The sequence below is a fragment of the Hemiscyllium ocellatum genome, chromosome 9 (genome assembly GCF_020745735.1).
Source record: "Hemiscyllium ocellatum isolate sHemOce1 chromosome 9, sHemOce1.pat.X.cur, whole genome shotgun sequence".
Lineage (NCBI taxonomy): Eukaryota > Metazoa > Chordata > Chondrichthyes > Orectolobiformes > Hemiscylliidae > Hemiscyllium > Hemiscyllium ocellatum.
Window position 1 is genome coordinate 24,386,091 of NC_083409.1, and position 17,539 is coordinate 24,403,629.

General features: G+C 46.0%; 1 protein-coding gene across 2 annotated transcripts in view; it reads right to left on the minus strand.

Moving 5' to 3' along the window:
• The window catches only part of LOC132818933 (2-5A-dependent ribonuclease-like), a 50,239-nt gene extending 32,743 nt beyond the window's left edge, over positions 1–17,496 (minus strand). Inside the window, exon 1 of one of the 2 annotated variants that reach the window (XM_060830070.1) lies at positions 17,278–17,496. The gene's annotated coding sequence lies outside the window, so the exon portion shown is untranslated. Of the gene's footprint in view, positions 1–17,266 lie in introns of both variants that reach the window. The other variant, XM_060830069.1, reaches the window with a different exon arrangement.
• Positions 17,497–17,539: the final 43 nt, after the last annotated feature.

The window sequence follows — 17,539 nt, forward strand, 5'->3', positions numbered from 1 at the left end:
ATGCACAATTTGCTGGAGACCAAAATCCACAGTAAAACACCAAACTTTCATCAGTTTGTTCCAATCTGACTGCAAATAGGAGATTTACATACTTGTTCAGCAAAGGATATGGAAGATATAGACTGTAGGGAAATAGATGGTAACATCTTGCAAAATGTCCACATAACAGAGGTGGAAAGTGCTGGATGTCTTGAAACGGTTAAAGGTGGATAAATCCCCAGGACCTGATCAGGTGTACTCGAGAACTCTGTGGGAAGCTAGAGAAGTGATTGCTGGGCCTCTTGCTGAGATATTTATATCATCGATAGTCACAGGTGAGGTGCCGGAAGACTGGAGGTTGGCTATCGTGGTGCCACTGTTAAAGAAGGGTGGTAAAGACAAGCCAGGGAACTATAGACTGGTGAGCCTGATCTCGGTGGTGGGCAAGTTGTTGGAGGGAATCCTGAGGGACAGGATGTACATGTATTTGGAAAGGCAAGGACTGATTCGGGATAGTCAACATGGCTTTGTGCGTGGGAAATCATGTCTCACAAACTTGATGGAGTTTTTTGAAGAAGTAACAAAGAAGATTGATGAGGGCAGAATGGTAGATGTGATCTATATGGACTTCAGTAAGGCATTCGACAAGGTCCCCCATGGGAGACTGATAAGCAAGGTTAGATCTCATGGAATACAGGGAGAACTAGACATTTGGATAAAAAACTGGCTCAAAGGTAGAAGACAGGGGGTGGTGGTGGACAGTTGTTTTTCAGACTGGAGGCCTGTGACCAGTGGAGTGCCATAAGGATCGGTGCTGGGTCCTCTACTTTTTGTCATTTACAAAAATGATTTGGATGTGAGCATAAGAGGTACAGTTAGTAAGTTTGCAGATGACACCAAAATTGGAGGTGTAGTAGACAGCGAAGAGGGTTACCTCAGATTACAACAGGATCTGGACCAGATGGGCCAATTGGCTGAGGAGTGGCAGATGGAATTTAATTCAGATAAATGCAAGGTGCTGCATTTTGGGAAAGCAAATCTTAACAGGACGTATACACTTAATGGTAAGGTCCTAGGGAGTGTTGCTGAAGAAAGAGACCTTGGAATGCAGGTTCATAGCTCCTTGAAAGTGGAGTCGCAGGTAGATAGTATGGGATATAGGTAAAGTAGTGTTACTTCTGCAATCATAATTACTTATGCAAGGTAAATGCACTCACACCAGTGTATAATTGTTTCAACCAAGAGCTGAGTCAACAAGAATGAAAACTATGTGGAGGAAATATATAATTGTTTTTGTATTAGCCTAAAATGTGCATACAAGAATAAACATGCCTGCAAACAATAGTAGATGTTACAGACAAATAAATCAGGTGCTGTGAGGGTGTAGGTTAAGCCAGATGTGCCTGTATAAGCAGTAGTTATAAGCATCTGTTTCCCACTTTTGCAAAAACACAAAAACAAACCCCAATTGAAAGGTCATAAGGATCAATATGGTTGGGGAAAGGGAGGAAATGTCACAGGTGGGGGAAGTAGATAGTAGTGAAGGAGGAAATATCTAACAATGGGCCACAGCAGGATATAGTGAAATGGCCAAGTAAAACTTGTACTTTGTTATGCACAAGGCTGGATAAGGCAAGAGATAAGCAATAGTAATGGACACCGGGTTTGGAGTAGTGGATCCTATATAAGATATGTACTTGCTAAATTCTGTGTGCCCTACGTCAGGCACCACGCTTGCAAGCGTATAATAAACATACTGATTGCTTCAGAACTTGTCTCGGACTGAAATTATTGAAGTGAGTGAGCTTTGTTTCTCACAATGTGATAGTGAAGGCGGCATTTGGTATGGGCTCCTTTATTGGTCAGAGTATTGAGTACAGGAGTTGGGAGGTCATGTTGCAGCTGTACAGGACATTGGTTAGGCCACTGTTGGAATATTGTGTGCAATTCTGGTCTCCTTCCTATCGGAAAGATGTTGTGAAACTTGAAAGGGTTCAGAAAAGATTTGCAAGAATGTTGCCAGGGTTGGAGGATTTGAGCTTCAGGGAGAGGCTGAACAGGCTGGGGCTGTTTTCCCTGAAGTGTCGGAGGCTGAGTGGTGACCTTATAGAGGTTTACAAAATTATGAGGGGCATGGATAGGATAAATAGTCAAAGTCTTTTCCCTGGGGTCGGGGAGTCCAGAACTAGAGGGCATAGGTTTCGGGTAAGGGGGAAAGATTTAAAAGAGACCTAAGGGGCAACTTTTTCACGCAGAGGGTGGTACGTGTATGGAATGAGCTGCCAGAGGATGTGGTGGGGGCTGGTACAATTGCAACATTTAAGAGGCATTTGAATGGGTATATGAATAGGAAGGGTTTAGAGGGATATGGGCCGGGCGCTGGCAGGTGAGACAAGATTGGTTTGGGATATCTGGTCGGCATGGACAGGTTGCACCGAAGGGTCTGTTTCCATGCTGGATATCTCTATGACTCTATAACTCTACAGCTAAATACAAAACACATCTGAAAATGTAATTCATTTTGAAAGATCTTGCTATTCCACAATCCTCTCCACCCCACGAAAAAGCATAAACAAAGTATGGTAACATCCCATAACCTGCAGTCAGCACAATAATGAAGAGACATTGTTCTAAGAAAATGTCAGCACATAAATAGATATTTTTGGAACTGCTGTTAGCTACTGCCTGACTTCTGCAAGTGTAGCTAATTTTGGTTAACTACAGTTTTGCACACTTTGCTTAGTTCAGCTCTTTTGACCACTGTTCAGTATTGCAGGATCACACTGTCTAGATTGTTCCTGCATTCTGTTGTGCACTATTGTGTACAGTTCTCGGAGTCATGTTAGGGAAAGTATGTGAACACAGTGGGGAGAATCCAGAAGTGATTTACAAGAATGTCCCAGGGATGAGGTACTTCAGTTGGGAAGATGGAAGATATTGGGACTGTTTTCCTTGGAGAGTTGAAGGCTGAGAGGAGATTTAATTGAAGCTTTCAAAATGATGGAGGGTTTGGACAGAGAGACTAGGGAGAAAGTGTCACCGCTCCTAAAAGGATCAAGCATGAGGGGGCACAGATTCAAGGTTATTCACAAAGAAATAAAATTAACATAAGAAGAAAATCTTATCACACGGCGAGCAGTTCGCATCTGGAATGCACAGCCTGGAGTTGTGGTGGAAGCAGGTTCACGTGGAGTACTGGGCGGTTAGTTAAACAGAAACAATGTCTGAGGTCATTGGGAAGAGGCAGGAAATTGGCACTGAGTCATAACACTCATTCAGAGAGCTAGTACATACTCGATGGACCAAACGGACATTTCCATCCGTGACAACTTCATGATTCTGTTGTTAATTTCACTTTAACCCTTTAGTGCTATCCAATGTTATTTACAATTATGTCATGGAATACAGGGTGGTCAGGACCAAAGTATGACAATTGACAATAGTGACATTGCCAATGAAAAGTAAGAAAGGTGAGCACAGTGACTAAGGAATTACACTGTATCATTATCTACTGAGGAGGAAGATGCCAGCTGGCTGTTCCAAGGAAATTAATGTTGGATCAGTGATGGGCACACTTCAAAATTCACAACAGCAATGTAGAATATAATGTCACCAAACGGTGACAAACCCTCAGGCTTAGATAGCTTCTATCATCAAAGTTTGAAGGAAGCTGGTCAGAACATTTCAGATGCTCTGACTTTATAATCTTCCAAAGTTCTCTCCATTTGGTAGCATTCATTTAAATAGGAAAATTGTTTATGTCATTCCACTGTATAAGGAAAGTGAGAAATGACAATGAGGAAATTATAGACCTGTTAGCACAACATCTGTTGCTAGAGAATTACTACAGTGGTTAAGTAAGGTTAAGGTGACTGTAAACCTTGAAAATGTTCAGCTAATCAGAGACAGACAGTATAGATTTGTCAATTATAGGTCATGCCTGACGAACCTGCCTGATTTTTGAAGGGGTTACTACAATGGAGAATGGAATACAGCTTAAACATCTCAATCCCAGAACATCACTGCAGGAATTCCTCAGGCTAGTGAGTCAGGATGAACCATCAAGAAAACTTTCTGATTCAGTAAGTGGATGTACCTACGAGAGAAGGTGCAAACCTTGACCCACTCTTGGGAAATAAGGCAGGGCAGGTGACTGAGGTGACTAGAGTGCCACAAGGATCATACTGGGTCCACTACTTTTCATCATTTACATAAATGATTTGGATGTGAACATAAGAGGTATAGTAATAAGTTTGCAGATGACACCAAAATTGGAGGTGTAGTGGACAGCGAAGGAGGTTACCTCAGATTACAACGGGATATTGATCAGATGGGCCAATGGGCTGAGAAGTGGCAGATGGAGTTTGATTTGGATAAATGTGAAGTGCTGCATTTTGGGAAAGCAAATCTTTGCAGGACTTATACACTTAATGGTAAGGTCCTAGAGAGTGTTGCTGAACAAAGAGACCTTGGAGTGCAGGTTCATAGCTCCTTGAAAGTGGAGTCACAGGTAGATAGGATAGTGAAGAAGGCGTTGGGTATGCTTTCCTTCATTGGTCAGAGTATCGAGTACAGGAGTTGGGAGGTCATGTTGCGGCTGTACAGGACATTGGTTAGGCCACTTTGGAATATTGTGTGCAATTCTGGTCTCCTTCTTATCGGAAAGATGTTGTGAAATTTGAAAGGGTTCAGAAAAGATTTACAAGGATGTTATCAGGGTTGGAGGATTTGAGCTATAGGGAGACGCTGAACAGGCTGGGGCTGTTTTTCCTGGAGCGTTGGAGGCTGAGGGCTGACCTTATAGAGGTTTTTAAATCATGAGGGGCTTGGATAGGATAAATAGACAGTCTTTTCCTTGGGGTGGGGTGAGTCCAGAACTAGAGGGCATAGGTCTAGGGTGAGAGGGGTAAGATATAAAAGAGACCTAAGGGGCAATGTTTTCAGGCAAAGGGTGGTACGTTATGAAATGAGCTGCCAGAGGAAGTGGTGGAGGCTGATACAATAGCAACATTCTAAAAGTATCTGGATGGGTATATGAATAGGAGGGGTTTGGAGGGATAAGGGCCGGGTGCTGGCAGATGGGACTAGATTGCGTTGAGATACCTGGTCAGCATGGACAGGTTTCTGTGCTACACATTTCAATGACTCTAAGACTCTATGTTGATTTTGTGGCAGGGCTTAGCCCTTGCATTCTGGTTTTCTTTGTTTTATTTTTGCACGGGTGTTTTCACTTTTTTGGTGTTCGACTGAGTCCCCTGTGAGATAATGCACCTTTCCAGATGAACAGTTCCTCTGTGGGTGGAGTATACTTCTGTGGGTGGAGTTTACCTCTGTAAAGACTGAACATCTGTGTGTGTGCTGGGAGGTGAGCACTTGCTGCATCTGGATTGGACCTTGCTGTTGGAGTGGACCATCCCTATGAGTTCACTGCACCTTTTACAATGAACTGTATTCCTGTAAGTGGGCCTGGTTCTCGGTCGATGGATGAGGACTCTATGGAGACTGAACGCCTGTGTGTGCGCTGTGGGGTGGGCATTTGCTGCCTTCAGGAGTGGATTCTGCACACTGGAGTGGACTCTGCTTTTGGTTATTGACTCTGCATACTGGAGTGGAGTCTATTCATGATAATGCACTCTGCACACTGGAGTGGACTGTTCTTGGGAATGGACTCTGCATTCTGAAGAAAACTATTATGGTAATGAACTCTGTGTACCAGAAGGGACTCAGTTGTTGATAATTAACTCTGTCATGTTGCTTGTTGGGTTTATCACCCACACTGTCTTGCATGTCCCTGGGTCTGGCAGGCCTCACCGTAAGCTGAGAGGCTCATAGGTCATCCCAAAAAGCTGTCCCGAAAGCCGGAGGGTGGATAGGCTGTCCAGAGAACCAGAAGGCAGGTAGGCTGCCCCGAGAGCAGGAAGGTGGGTAGGCCGTTCTGAGCACTGTTGTCCCAAGAAGGGATAATTGGGGTGGGCTGTCATAGAGATGGCTGGAAGGTGTGTCGGAGCAGCCCGAGAGCCAGAATGTGCGTAGGGGCAGGCCTAGATCCAGAAGGCCTGTGGGCTGCCCAATGCACCGTCATCCCAGGGAGAGGGACGAGCTGGTCTAGATGCGGCTTGGATGTCTGTCAGGGCAATCCACAGGCCGGACAACACATCGGGGTGGGCGAGAGCCAAATGGTATGTAGGGGTAGACCGAGAACCGAGAAGGCGGTGGGCTGTCCTCAGTGTGTTACCACGGGAAGGTACCGGGGTGGACTGTCCTCGAGGTGGCCAGAAGGTGTGTTGGGCCAGACCGAGAGCTGGAAGGGGCGTTGGGGCAGGCTGCCTTTGAGTAGCCAGAAGTGGGGAGGGATGGGGGTTTGCTGTTTTTTTGTAAACTGCTGTTCATTATTAACTGTTTGTTTGTAGCTTGTACTGTTTAATAAAATATTTAAAAATAAAAAAAACAGGCATGTCTGAGGTTCAGTTCATTCTGAGAGCTGGCTCTGAGGAACCTGGATCAGTTCATACTGGTCCTACAGTGTGGAAGCAGGCCATTCAGCCCAGCAGGCCCACACCAACTCTCCAAACACCATCCCAACCCCCACACCCTATCCCTGCTTTTCCCATGGCTGACCCACCTAGTCTGCACATCCCTGGACACTATAGGCAATTTAGCATGGCCAATCCAACTAACCTCCACATCTTTGGTCTGTGGGAGGAAACCCACACAGACACAGGGAGAATGTGCAAACTGCACATTGACAGTCGCCCGAGGCTGGAATTGAACCCAGGCCCTTGGTGCTGTGAGGCAGCAGTGCTAACCACTGAGCCACTGCACCACCTGTTATCAGGGTTGAGGACTTTCCATGTGTAAATAAAAGGTGACTTGGTAACAGGATACCGACCTCATTGGCGTTATTTCACACATCAATTGGTACAGCTTTCCCAAGAACCAAACAACTTATTCAAGCCACTTAGTCGTAGAGTCATAGAGATGTCAGCACGGTAACAGACCCTTCGGTCCAATTCGTCTATGCTGACCAGATATCCCAACCTAACTTAGTTCCATTTGCCAGCACTTGACCAATATCCCTCTAAATCCTTCCTATTCATATACCCATCCAGATGCTTTTTAAATATTACAATTGTACCAGCCTCCACCATTTCATCTGGCAGCTCATTCCATACACGTACCACTCTCTGTGTGAAAAAGTTGCCTCTTAGGTCCCTTTTGTATCTTTCCCCCACACCCTAAACCTACGCCCTCTAGTTCTGAACTCCCCCACCCCAGGGAAAAGACTTTTTTCTATTTACCCTATCCATGCCCCTCATGATTTTATAAACCTCTGTAAGGTCACCCCTCAGCCTCCGATGATCCAGGGAAAACAGCCCCAGCCTGTTCATTCTCTCCCTGTTCATCCTCTCCCTTTGGCTGAAATCCTCCAACCCTGGCAACATCCTTGTAAATCTTATCTGAAACCTTTCATGTTTAACAACATCCTTCCGATAAGTTCTGTACAGCCGCAACATGACTTCCCAACTCCTGTACTCAATACTCTGACCAATAAGAGAAAGCATACCAAATGCCTTCTCCATTATCCTATCTACCTGCGACTCCACTTTCAAGGGGCTTTGAACCCGCACTCCAAGGTCTCTTTGTTCAGCAACACTCTCCAGGACCATACCATTAAGTGTATAAGTCCTGCTAAGATTTGCTTTTCCAAAATGCACCACCTCACATTTATCTAAATTAAAAACTATTCTGCCACTCCTCAGCCCATTAACTCATCTGACCAAGATCCCGTTGTAATCTGAGGTAACCTTCTTCGCTGTCCATTACACCTCCAATTTTGGTGTAATTTGCAAACTTACTAACTATACCTCCTATGTTCACATCCAAATTATTTATATCAATGATGAAAAGTAGTGGACCCCTCACCAATCCTTGTGGCACTCCACTGGTCACAGGCATCTAGTCTGAAAAGCAACCCTCCACCACAACCCTCTGTCTTCTACCTTCAAGCCAGTTCAATATCCAAATATCTAGTTTCTCTCCATATTCCATGAGATCCAAACTTGCTCCCATGAGGAACCTTATCTAACACCTTACTGAAGTCCATATAGATCACATTCACCACTCCGCCCTCATCAATCCTCTTTATTATTTTTTCCTCCAGTGATTGTAATTTTCTTGAGTTCCTTTCTCCCTACCTTTCCTGACTTACATCTTACTTGTAGAAGCTATAATCGGCTTCAGTAACATATGGGCCATCAGGCCATTGTTGAAGATACAGACACATGTGACTGCAAGGTTTGACTTTTATACGATTTTCCAATCTACTATTTCTCTCCCGTGATTGCTTCTGATAGATTCCTCTCTGGTTTATTGCCCCTTCACCTAAGCTAGCTCAACTCTCACATCCTCGTAACTGTCTTAACTAAGTTTCAAATACTGGTCACTTTTCTCTCCTCAAACTGAAAGTAAAATTTAATCATATTATGGGCACTACTTCCTATGAATGTCTTCACTGTGAGATCATTAATTAATTTGATCTCATTGCTCAATGTCAGATTTTGTATACCCTGATCTTTGATTAACCCCAGAACTTGATTTTTCCATTCTATATGAGGTATATGATTTTTCCATTCTATACAAGAACAAGTATATCGCTTTGGATATTTGTGGGGGGGGGAAGGCTTACCAGGGGTAAGCAATGGGGTTCAGGCCTATGGCACGGAGCCTGTCCCCATTGCTCAGAAGGGAAGGGTGGAGAAGAGCAGAGCAATAGTTATTGGGGACTCGATAGTTCGGGGCACAGATAGGCGGTTTTGTGGGGTCGAGAGAGACTCACGTTTGGTATGTTGCCTCCCAGGTGCAAGGGTACATGACGTCTCTGATCGTGTTTTCCGGGTCCTTAAGGGGGAGGGCGAGCAGCCCAAAGTCGTGGTCCACATTGGCACCAACAACATAGGTAGGAAGAGGGATGAGGATGTTAGGCAGGCTTTCAGGGAGTTAGGTTGGAAGCTCAGAATTAGAACAAACAGAGTTGTTGTCTCTGGTTTGTTACCTGTGCCACGTGATAGAGAGTCGAGGAATAGGGAGAGAGAGCAGTTAAATGCGTGGCTACAGGGATGGTGCAGGAGGGAGGGATTCCGGTATCTGGATAACTGGGGTTCTTTCTGGGGAAGATGGGACCTCTATAAACAGGATGGTCTACACCTGAACCTGAGGGGCACCAGTATCCTTGGGGGGGGGGTGTTTAAACTAACTCTGCAGGGGCATGGGAACCTAGACTATAGCTTTAGGGGACAGGACCTGGAGTGTAGGGAGGTTCGGAACATGGCATCAATCTCGAAGGAGGGTGCCTGTAAACAGGAAGTTGGCTTGAAGTGTGTATACTTCAATGCGAAAAATATACGAAATAAGGAGGTGAACTTGCAGCGTGGGTTGGTACCTGGGATTTCGATGTTATGGCTATTACGGAGACATGGGTAGAACAGGGACAGGATTGGCTGTTGCAGGTTCCAGGGTTTAAATGTTTTAGTAGGGTCAGAGGTGGGGGCAAAAGAGGGGGAGGTGTGGCATTGCTTGTCAAAGATAGCATTACAGTGGTGGAAAGGACGATGGATGAAGACTCGCCATCTGAGGTAGTTTGGGCTGATGTTAGAAATAGGAAAGGTGAGGTCCCCCTGTTAGGAGTTTTCTACAGGCCTCCTAATAGTCCTAGAGACATAGAAGAAAGGATTGCGAGGATGATTCAGGAGAAGAGTGAAAGTAATAGGGTGGTTGTTAAGGAGGACTTTAACTTTCCAGATATTGACTGGGAAAGCTTTAGTTCGAGTACGTTAGATGGGTCGGTGTTTGTCCAATGTGTGCAGGAGGGTTTCTTGACACAATATGTAGACAGGCCAACAAGAGGTGAGGCCATACTGGATTTGGTTCTGGGTACCGAACCAGGCCAGGTGTTAGAATTGGAGGTAGGTGAGCATTTTGGGGACAGTGACCACATTTCAGTGACTTTTAGTCTAGTGATGGAGAGGGATAAGTGTGCACTGCAGGGCAAGAGTTATAGCTGGGGGCAGGAAAATTATGATGCGGTGAGGCATGACTGAGGATGCGTGGCTTAGAAAAGTAGGCTTCAAGGGAAGGGTGCAATTGATATGTGGAGCTTGTTCAAGGAGCAACTATTGAGTGTCCTTGATAAGTATGTACCTGTCAGGCAGGGAGGAAAGGGTCGTGTGAGGGAGCCGTGGTTTAATAAGGAATTGGAATCCCTTGTTAAAGGGAAGAGGGCGGCCTATGTAAAGATGAGGCGTGAAGGTTCAATTGGGGTGATTGAGAGTTATAAAGTAGCCAGGAAGGATCTAAAGAGAGAGCTAAGAGCAGCAAGGAGGGGACATGAAAAGTCCTTGGTTGGTAGGATTAGGGAAAACCCAAAGGCTTTCTATAGGTATGTCAGGAATAAAAGAATGACTAGGGTAGGAATAGGTCCAGTCAAGGATTGTAGTGGGAAGTTGCATATGGAGGCTGAAGAAATTGGGAAGACACTGAATGAATACTTTTCGTCAGCATTCACTCAGGAACAGGACATTGTTGCCGATGTGAATATTGAGTCACAATTAATGGATGGCTTTGTGGTATGTAGGGAAGAGGTGGTGGAAAATCTGGAAAAGGTGAAAATAGATAAGTCCCCTGGGCCTGATGGCATTTATCCTAGGATTCTCTGGGAAGCAAGGGAAGAGATTGCAGAGCCATTGACCTTGATTTTTATGTCCTCGTTATCTACAGGAATAGTGCCAGAAGACTGAAGGATAGCAAATGTGGTTCCCTTGTTCAAGAATGGGAGTAGGGATAACCCTAGTAACTATGGGCCGGTGAGTCTCACTTCTGTTGTGGGCAAAGTCTTAGAGAGAATTGTAAGGGATAGGATTTATGAACATCTGGATAGGATTAATGTGATCAAAGATAGTCAGCATGGTTTTGTGAAGGGCAGGTCGTGCCTCACAAATCTTATTGAATTCTTTGAGAAGGTGACTAAGAAGGTGGACGAGGGTAAAGCGGTAGATGTGGTGCATATGGATTTTAGTAAGGCGCTTGATTAGGTTCCCCATGGTAGGCTACTGCCAAAAATACGGAGGTATTGCATTGAGGGTGAGTTGGAGGTTTGGATTAGGAATTAGCTGGCTGGAAGAAAACAGAGGGTAGTAGTTGATGGTAAAGGTTCATCTTGGAGTGCAGTTACTAGCGGTGTTCCACAAGGATCTGTTTTGGGACCACTGGTGTTTGTCATTTTTATAAATGACCTGGAGGAGAGGCTAGAAGGTTGGGTGAGCAAGTTTGCGGATGATACGAAAGTCGGTGGAGTTGTTGACAGTGAGGAAGGATGTGGCAGGTTACAGCGGGATATAGAGAAGCTGCAGAGCTGGGCAGAAAGGTGGCAAATGGAGTTCAATGTAGCTAAGTGTGAGGTGATTCACTTTGGTAAGAGTAAAATAAGATGGGGTACTGGGCTAATGGTTGGATACTTGGTAGTGTGGATGAGTAGAGGAATCTTGGTGTCCATGTACACAGATCTCTGAAAGTTGCCACCCAGGTAAATAGTGATGTGAAGAAGGCATATGGCGTACTGGCTCTTATTGGTAGAGGAGTTGAGTTCCGGAGTCCTGAGGTCATGTTGCAGTTGTATAAGACTCTGGTGTGGACGCATCTGGTGAATTGTGTGCAGTTTTGGTCGCCATACTATAGGAAGGATGTGGAGGCACTGGAACGGGTGCAGAGGAGGTTTACCAGGATGTTGCCTGGTATGGTAGGAAGATCGTATGAGGAAAGGCTGAGACACTTGGGGCTGTTTTCGTTGGAGAAAAGAAGGTTTAGGGGTGACTTGATAGAGGTGTACAAGATGATTAGGGGTTTAGATAGGGTTGACCATGAGAACCTTTTTCCACCTATGGAGTCAGCTATTACGAGGGGGCATAGCTTTAAATTAAGGAGTGGTAGGTATAGGACAGATGTTAGGGGTAGATTCTTTACTCAGCGAGTCGTGAGTTCATAGAATGCCCTGCCAGTAGCAGTGGTGGACTCTCCCTCTTTGTGGGCATTTAAACGGGCATTGGATAGGCATATGGAGGATAGTGGGCTAGTGTAGGTTAGGTGGGCTTGGATCGGCGCAACATCGAGGGTCTGTACTGCGCTGTATTTTTCTATGTTCTATGTTTAACACCTCCATGTTTATCGCTATTTATTTCTTCCTTTATATCCCATTCTACTGTGTAGTATCAGTTAGGGAGTCTGTACACAACTCTCACAACTGATTTTGTACCTTTATTGATTCTCATCTCAACCCAAGGCTGCTTTCCTGAAGTTAGGTCATTGCTGGCATGTGCTGATATTATCATTAATTGCTGAACAGCACTGTTCTGTCCATAAGCATGAGGCCAAGCATCCAGTCGCTTACAATTTTAATTCACCGTCTTGCTCTCATGCTCACATTTTTTTTATTTCAAAAATATACTTTATTCATGAAATAATTTGATGGTCTGTACAGTTGGTCATGCCATAGATACATAAACATTTACATACAGAGATCAGAATTTATCATTTTTATATACAGGTCTGAACATTTTTCAATCATATGCCCATATATTTAGCTGAGGTGTCAGCAGAGCCCAAACGACTGCATGGACCCCCTGTTCTTCTTTAGGCAGGCAGACGTTACACGGTGGTCTTTCCCCACCGCGCCTTGGCGGCAGCTGCCCCAAGCATCAGTGAGTCCCTCAACACGTAGTCCTGGACCTTGGAATGTGCCAGTCTGCAACACTCAGTCGGGGGTCAACTCCTTCAGCTGGAAGATCAACAGGTTTCGGACCACCCAGAGAGCGTCCTTCACAGAGTTGATGATCCTCCAGGCACAGTTGATGTTCGTCTCGGTGTGCGTCCCGGGGAACAGGCCGTAGAGCACGGAGTCCCGCGTCACGGCGCTGCTCGGGACGAACCTCAACAAACACCACTGCATTCCTCTCCAGACTTCTTCTGCATAGGCACGTTCCGGAAGGAGGTGTGTGACAGTCTCGTTCCCCCCGCCCCCCGCAGCCGCTGCCGCAGCCGCTTCGAGGGCAGCGTGTGGTGCGGCTGTGAGTCCGGTTGTGCATAAAGGATCTCACAGGTAGAGCCCTTCTCACTACCAGCCAAGCCATGTCTTGGTGCCTGTTGGAAAGTTCTGGCGATGAGGCATTCTGCCAAATGACTTTGACAGTCTGCTCAGGGAACTGCTCGATAGGATCCACCCTCCCCTTTTACCGAAGGGTCTCAAAGACACTATGTGCTGACCACTTCCTGATGGACTTGTGGTCAAAGGTGTTTTTCTTCATAAACTTCTCCATGAAGGACAGGTGATACGGAACGGTCCAACTACTCGGAGTATTCCGTGGCAGCGAGGCCAGGCCCATCCTTCGCAACACCGGGGCCAGGTAGAACCTCAGTACGTAGTGACACTTGGTGTTTGCGTACTGGGGATCCACACACAGCTTGATGCAGCCACACACAAAGGTGGCCATCAGAGTGGGTTTTTTCTGCGTTGCCCAGATCTTTATACATTGTGTCCCTTCGGACATGGTCCATCTTCGATCTCCATATAAATTGGAAGATGGCCCGGGTGACTGCAGCGGCACAGGTTCTGGGAATAGGCCAGACGTATGCCACGTATAACAGCAATGACAGTGCCTCACACCTGATGACCAGGTTTTTTCCCGTGATGGAGAGCGACCGTAGTTTCCATCTGCCCAGTTTCTGCCTCACTTTGCTGATACGCTCCTCCCAAGACTTGACGCACGCCCCAGCCCCCACGAACCAAACACCCAAGACCTTCAGGTGGTCGGTCCTGACGGTGAAGGGGATTGAGGATTGGTCGGCCCAGTTCCCGAAGAGCAAGGCCTCGCTCTTGCCTCGGTTTACCTTGGCCCCCGAAGCCCGTTCGAACAGGTCAGATATGCACATGAGTCTGTGCACAGACAGCAGATCCGAGCAGAAAATGGCGACATCATCCATGTACAGGGAGGCCTTAACCTGCAGGCCCCCACTGCCAGGAATAGTCACCCCTCTCAGGCTCGCATCCTTCCTGATGGACTCGGCAAATGGCTCTATGCAGCACACAAACAAGGCAGGAGAGAGAGGGCAGCCCTGCCTGTCTCCAGATCTGACTGGGAAGCTATCTGATTCCCACCCATTGGTTGAGACTGCACTGACAATGTTGGTGTAGAGCAGTCTGATCCAATTGCAGATTCCCTCCCCAAAGCCCATTTTGGAGAGAACATCTCTCATATACCTGTGTGATATCCTGTCAAAGGCTTTCTCCTGGTCCAGGCTGATCAGGCAGGCGTCCAGCCCTCTGTCCTGCACGTAGGCGATCGTATCCCTGAGGAGTGCGAGACTCTCAGCGATCTTCCTGCCCAGTACAGCACAGGTTTGGTCAGCGTGAATCACTGACCCCAGAGCAGACCTGACCCGGTTGGCGATAACCTTTGACAGAATTTTGTAATCCGCATTCAATAGTAAGATTGATCTCCAATTTCTGAGTTCCTCCCTCTCCCCCTTGCGCTTGTAGATGAGGGTGATGATGCCTTTCCTCATGGATTCACTCATGGTACCTGCCCGAAGCATACTGACATACACCTCCAGCAGGTCCTGGCCAATCAAGTCCCACAGAGTGGAATAGAGCTCGACCGGTAAGCTTCCGGGAGTTTTATTCTTTCCGAAGGACTCGAGGGCCTTGGTCAGCTAGTCCAGAGATAGCGGCTGGTCCAGCCTCTCGTGTGTTCTGTCGTCTAAGACCTCCGTGATAGAGGACAGGAACGACTGGGAGACCGCGTTGTCAGTCAGCTTCGTGTCATACAGACTAGCATAGAAGGATTTACTGATCCTCATGATGTCAGCCTGAGATGATGTTATCGAGCCATCTTCTTCCTTCAGGCTGCTGAGCACTGAGCTCTCTTTGTGCACCTTCTGGAAGAAGAACCGTGAGCACGTCTCGCCCTGCTCCACCGAGCGGACCCTGGACCGGAAGATTATCTTGGAGGCCTCCGAGGCAAAGAACGAGGTTTGCTGGTCCTTCACCTCCTTGAGGTCCTCCGTGACATCGACCCCCATCGTCTGCAGCAGGAGCAGATTCTGCATACTTTCCTGGAGCTGGGACAATTTTCCCCGCCTCTGTCTCGCATTCCAGTCCTTCGTCAGCTGCTATGTTCCAGTGAAGCTCAGTGCAAGCTGAAAACAGCACCTCATCTCTAATGAGGCACTTTATAGACCTCTTGACTCAACATCGAGTTCAACAATTTCTGACCATTTTCTCTTTCTCCATTTTGCCACGTGACCAGTTTGAATCTTGCTTTTTGTTTGTTTCAGACAGTGCTGTTTGTGATTCTGCCATTATTCTGGACCAATGCTTTGCCTCTTTATTACAACCTTTACCACTCCTTTGTCTTTTTTTCCATGACATTTTTGTCATTTAATCTTTTTCACTCTCTAAACCACACCTGACAACCCTGTTCGATCTTCCTCCCCTTCCCCACTTTCAACAGCATAAAAGCCATCACATTTTTACCCTGCTTCAGTTTGAGCAGTTATATTCAACCAGAAACATTAATTCTGTTTCTCTTTCCACAGATGCTACCAGACCTGCTGAATATGCCCAGCACTTTCTGTTTTCATCTAAGATTTCCTGCATCGACAGTATTTTGTTTTCACACCTTTTGATGCTCTCCATTCAAGTAATGGAACAGAACATATTATGAGGAGAAGGGTGCAAATACTTCGCTTTTTCCATTTGAGTTGAAGTTAATTTGAGATGAAGTTCAATGTGAAGTAGTGTGAGGACATACATTAAAAGATCATGGAGATGCAATATAAAACAAAGGGGACAACATTAAAGGGTGTGTAGAGTGTTCAAGTCATTAAAGGTGGTAAGAAAGGTTGAGATAACGGTTAATAAAGCATACAGAATCCCAAGCTTTATTAACAGGGACATAGAGGAGGGAAATTAAGTTGAACTAGTATAATACACAAGTTAGACCTCAGCTGGCATATTGTGTATAGTTCAGGATGCCACATTATAACACATGGAACACATTGGAGAGATTACAGAAGAGTTTGACAAGAATGGTTCCAGAGATGAGTAGCTTTTGTTGTGAGGAAAGATTGGGAAGTTGGGGTTGTTTGGCTTGGAAAGAAGACCAAGGCAAGAAAGCACTGTGTGACATATTGCTGTATTACTGGACTAGTGATCTAGAGACCGAGCCTAATGTTCTGGGAAAATCGGTGCAAATCCCACCAAGCCAGTCACCCTCAACATTTCTCTCCAACTTATTCATACAAAGCTGAAAAGTCAAGGGTCCCATTACCAATCCCTGGGGAATACCATTTTCAACTCCTCTCCACTCTGAGAAATTCCCTTCGTATCTTATCATTTAGTCACATTCAATTCCATACTGCCAAGGACCCGTCAATCCAACCATTCCTAATTTGCTTACCGATCTGCCAGGTGGCACCAAATCAAGCATTTTCTGGAAGTTCAAATATACACTATCCACTGCACTGCCCTCATCCACCTCAAATAAGTCAATTAAATTTGTCAAGTATGACATGGACTTGAAAAAGCTATACTGACTGTCTATTTTGGTCTAAGTGTATATTTACCTTATTCCTCCATCAGGTTTCCCACTATTGATGTCAAGTTAAGCAATGATGTCATTTCCTAGGTTAGCCTTTGCCCCTTTCTTAAACAATGGTGTCATATTTGAGAATGGTTCCATGATTTGTTCCCTTACCTCTCTCAGCAGTCTCAGGTATACGCCGTGAGTGCCTGGTGACTTCTCTATCTGGAGTGCTGCCTGCCTTTTTAACACCTCTCAATACCCACTAAAGCTGCCCAAGCTTTAGTGCATCACCCAAGACCTAGTCCTGGACATCGGAATGTGCCAGTTTGCAACAATCGGTTGAGGGCAAGTCTTTGCACTCAAAGATCAACAAGTTTCAGACAGACCAAAGTGTGTCTTTCAACAAGTTGATGGTCCTCCAAGCGCAATTGATGTTTGTTTCAGTATGCGTTCTGGGGAACATACCGTACAGCACAGAGTCCTGTGTCACAGAGCTGCTCGGGATGAACCTCCACAAAAACCATTGCATCCCTCTCCAAACCGTCTTTGCAAAAGCACATTGCAGATGAGTGACAGTCTCTTCACCAGCACAGTCACTTCAAGGACAACATGCAGAGTCTGGGCATACGTGAAGGAACTAACAGGCAGTGACCTACCCACCACGAACCTTGGCGACTGTAGGAAAGTTCTGGCAACGTCTGCTCAGGCATCCACCCGACAGGATCCACTTCCCTTTCTCTCTCAAGGAGGTTCAGTGCTGACCACGTCCTGGTGATCTTATGGAGAAAAGTGTTTTTACTTGCAAATCACGAAGGACGGATGATAGGAGAAGGTCCAACTACTTGGAGTCCGGACCCATCCTTCGCAACTCGGAACAGATACCATTTAAGGAAATATTGACCGAGGGAATGCGTAAATGAATGAGCTGC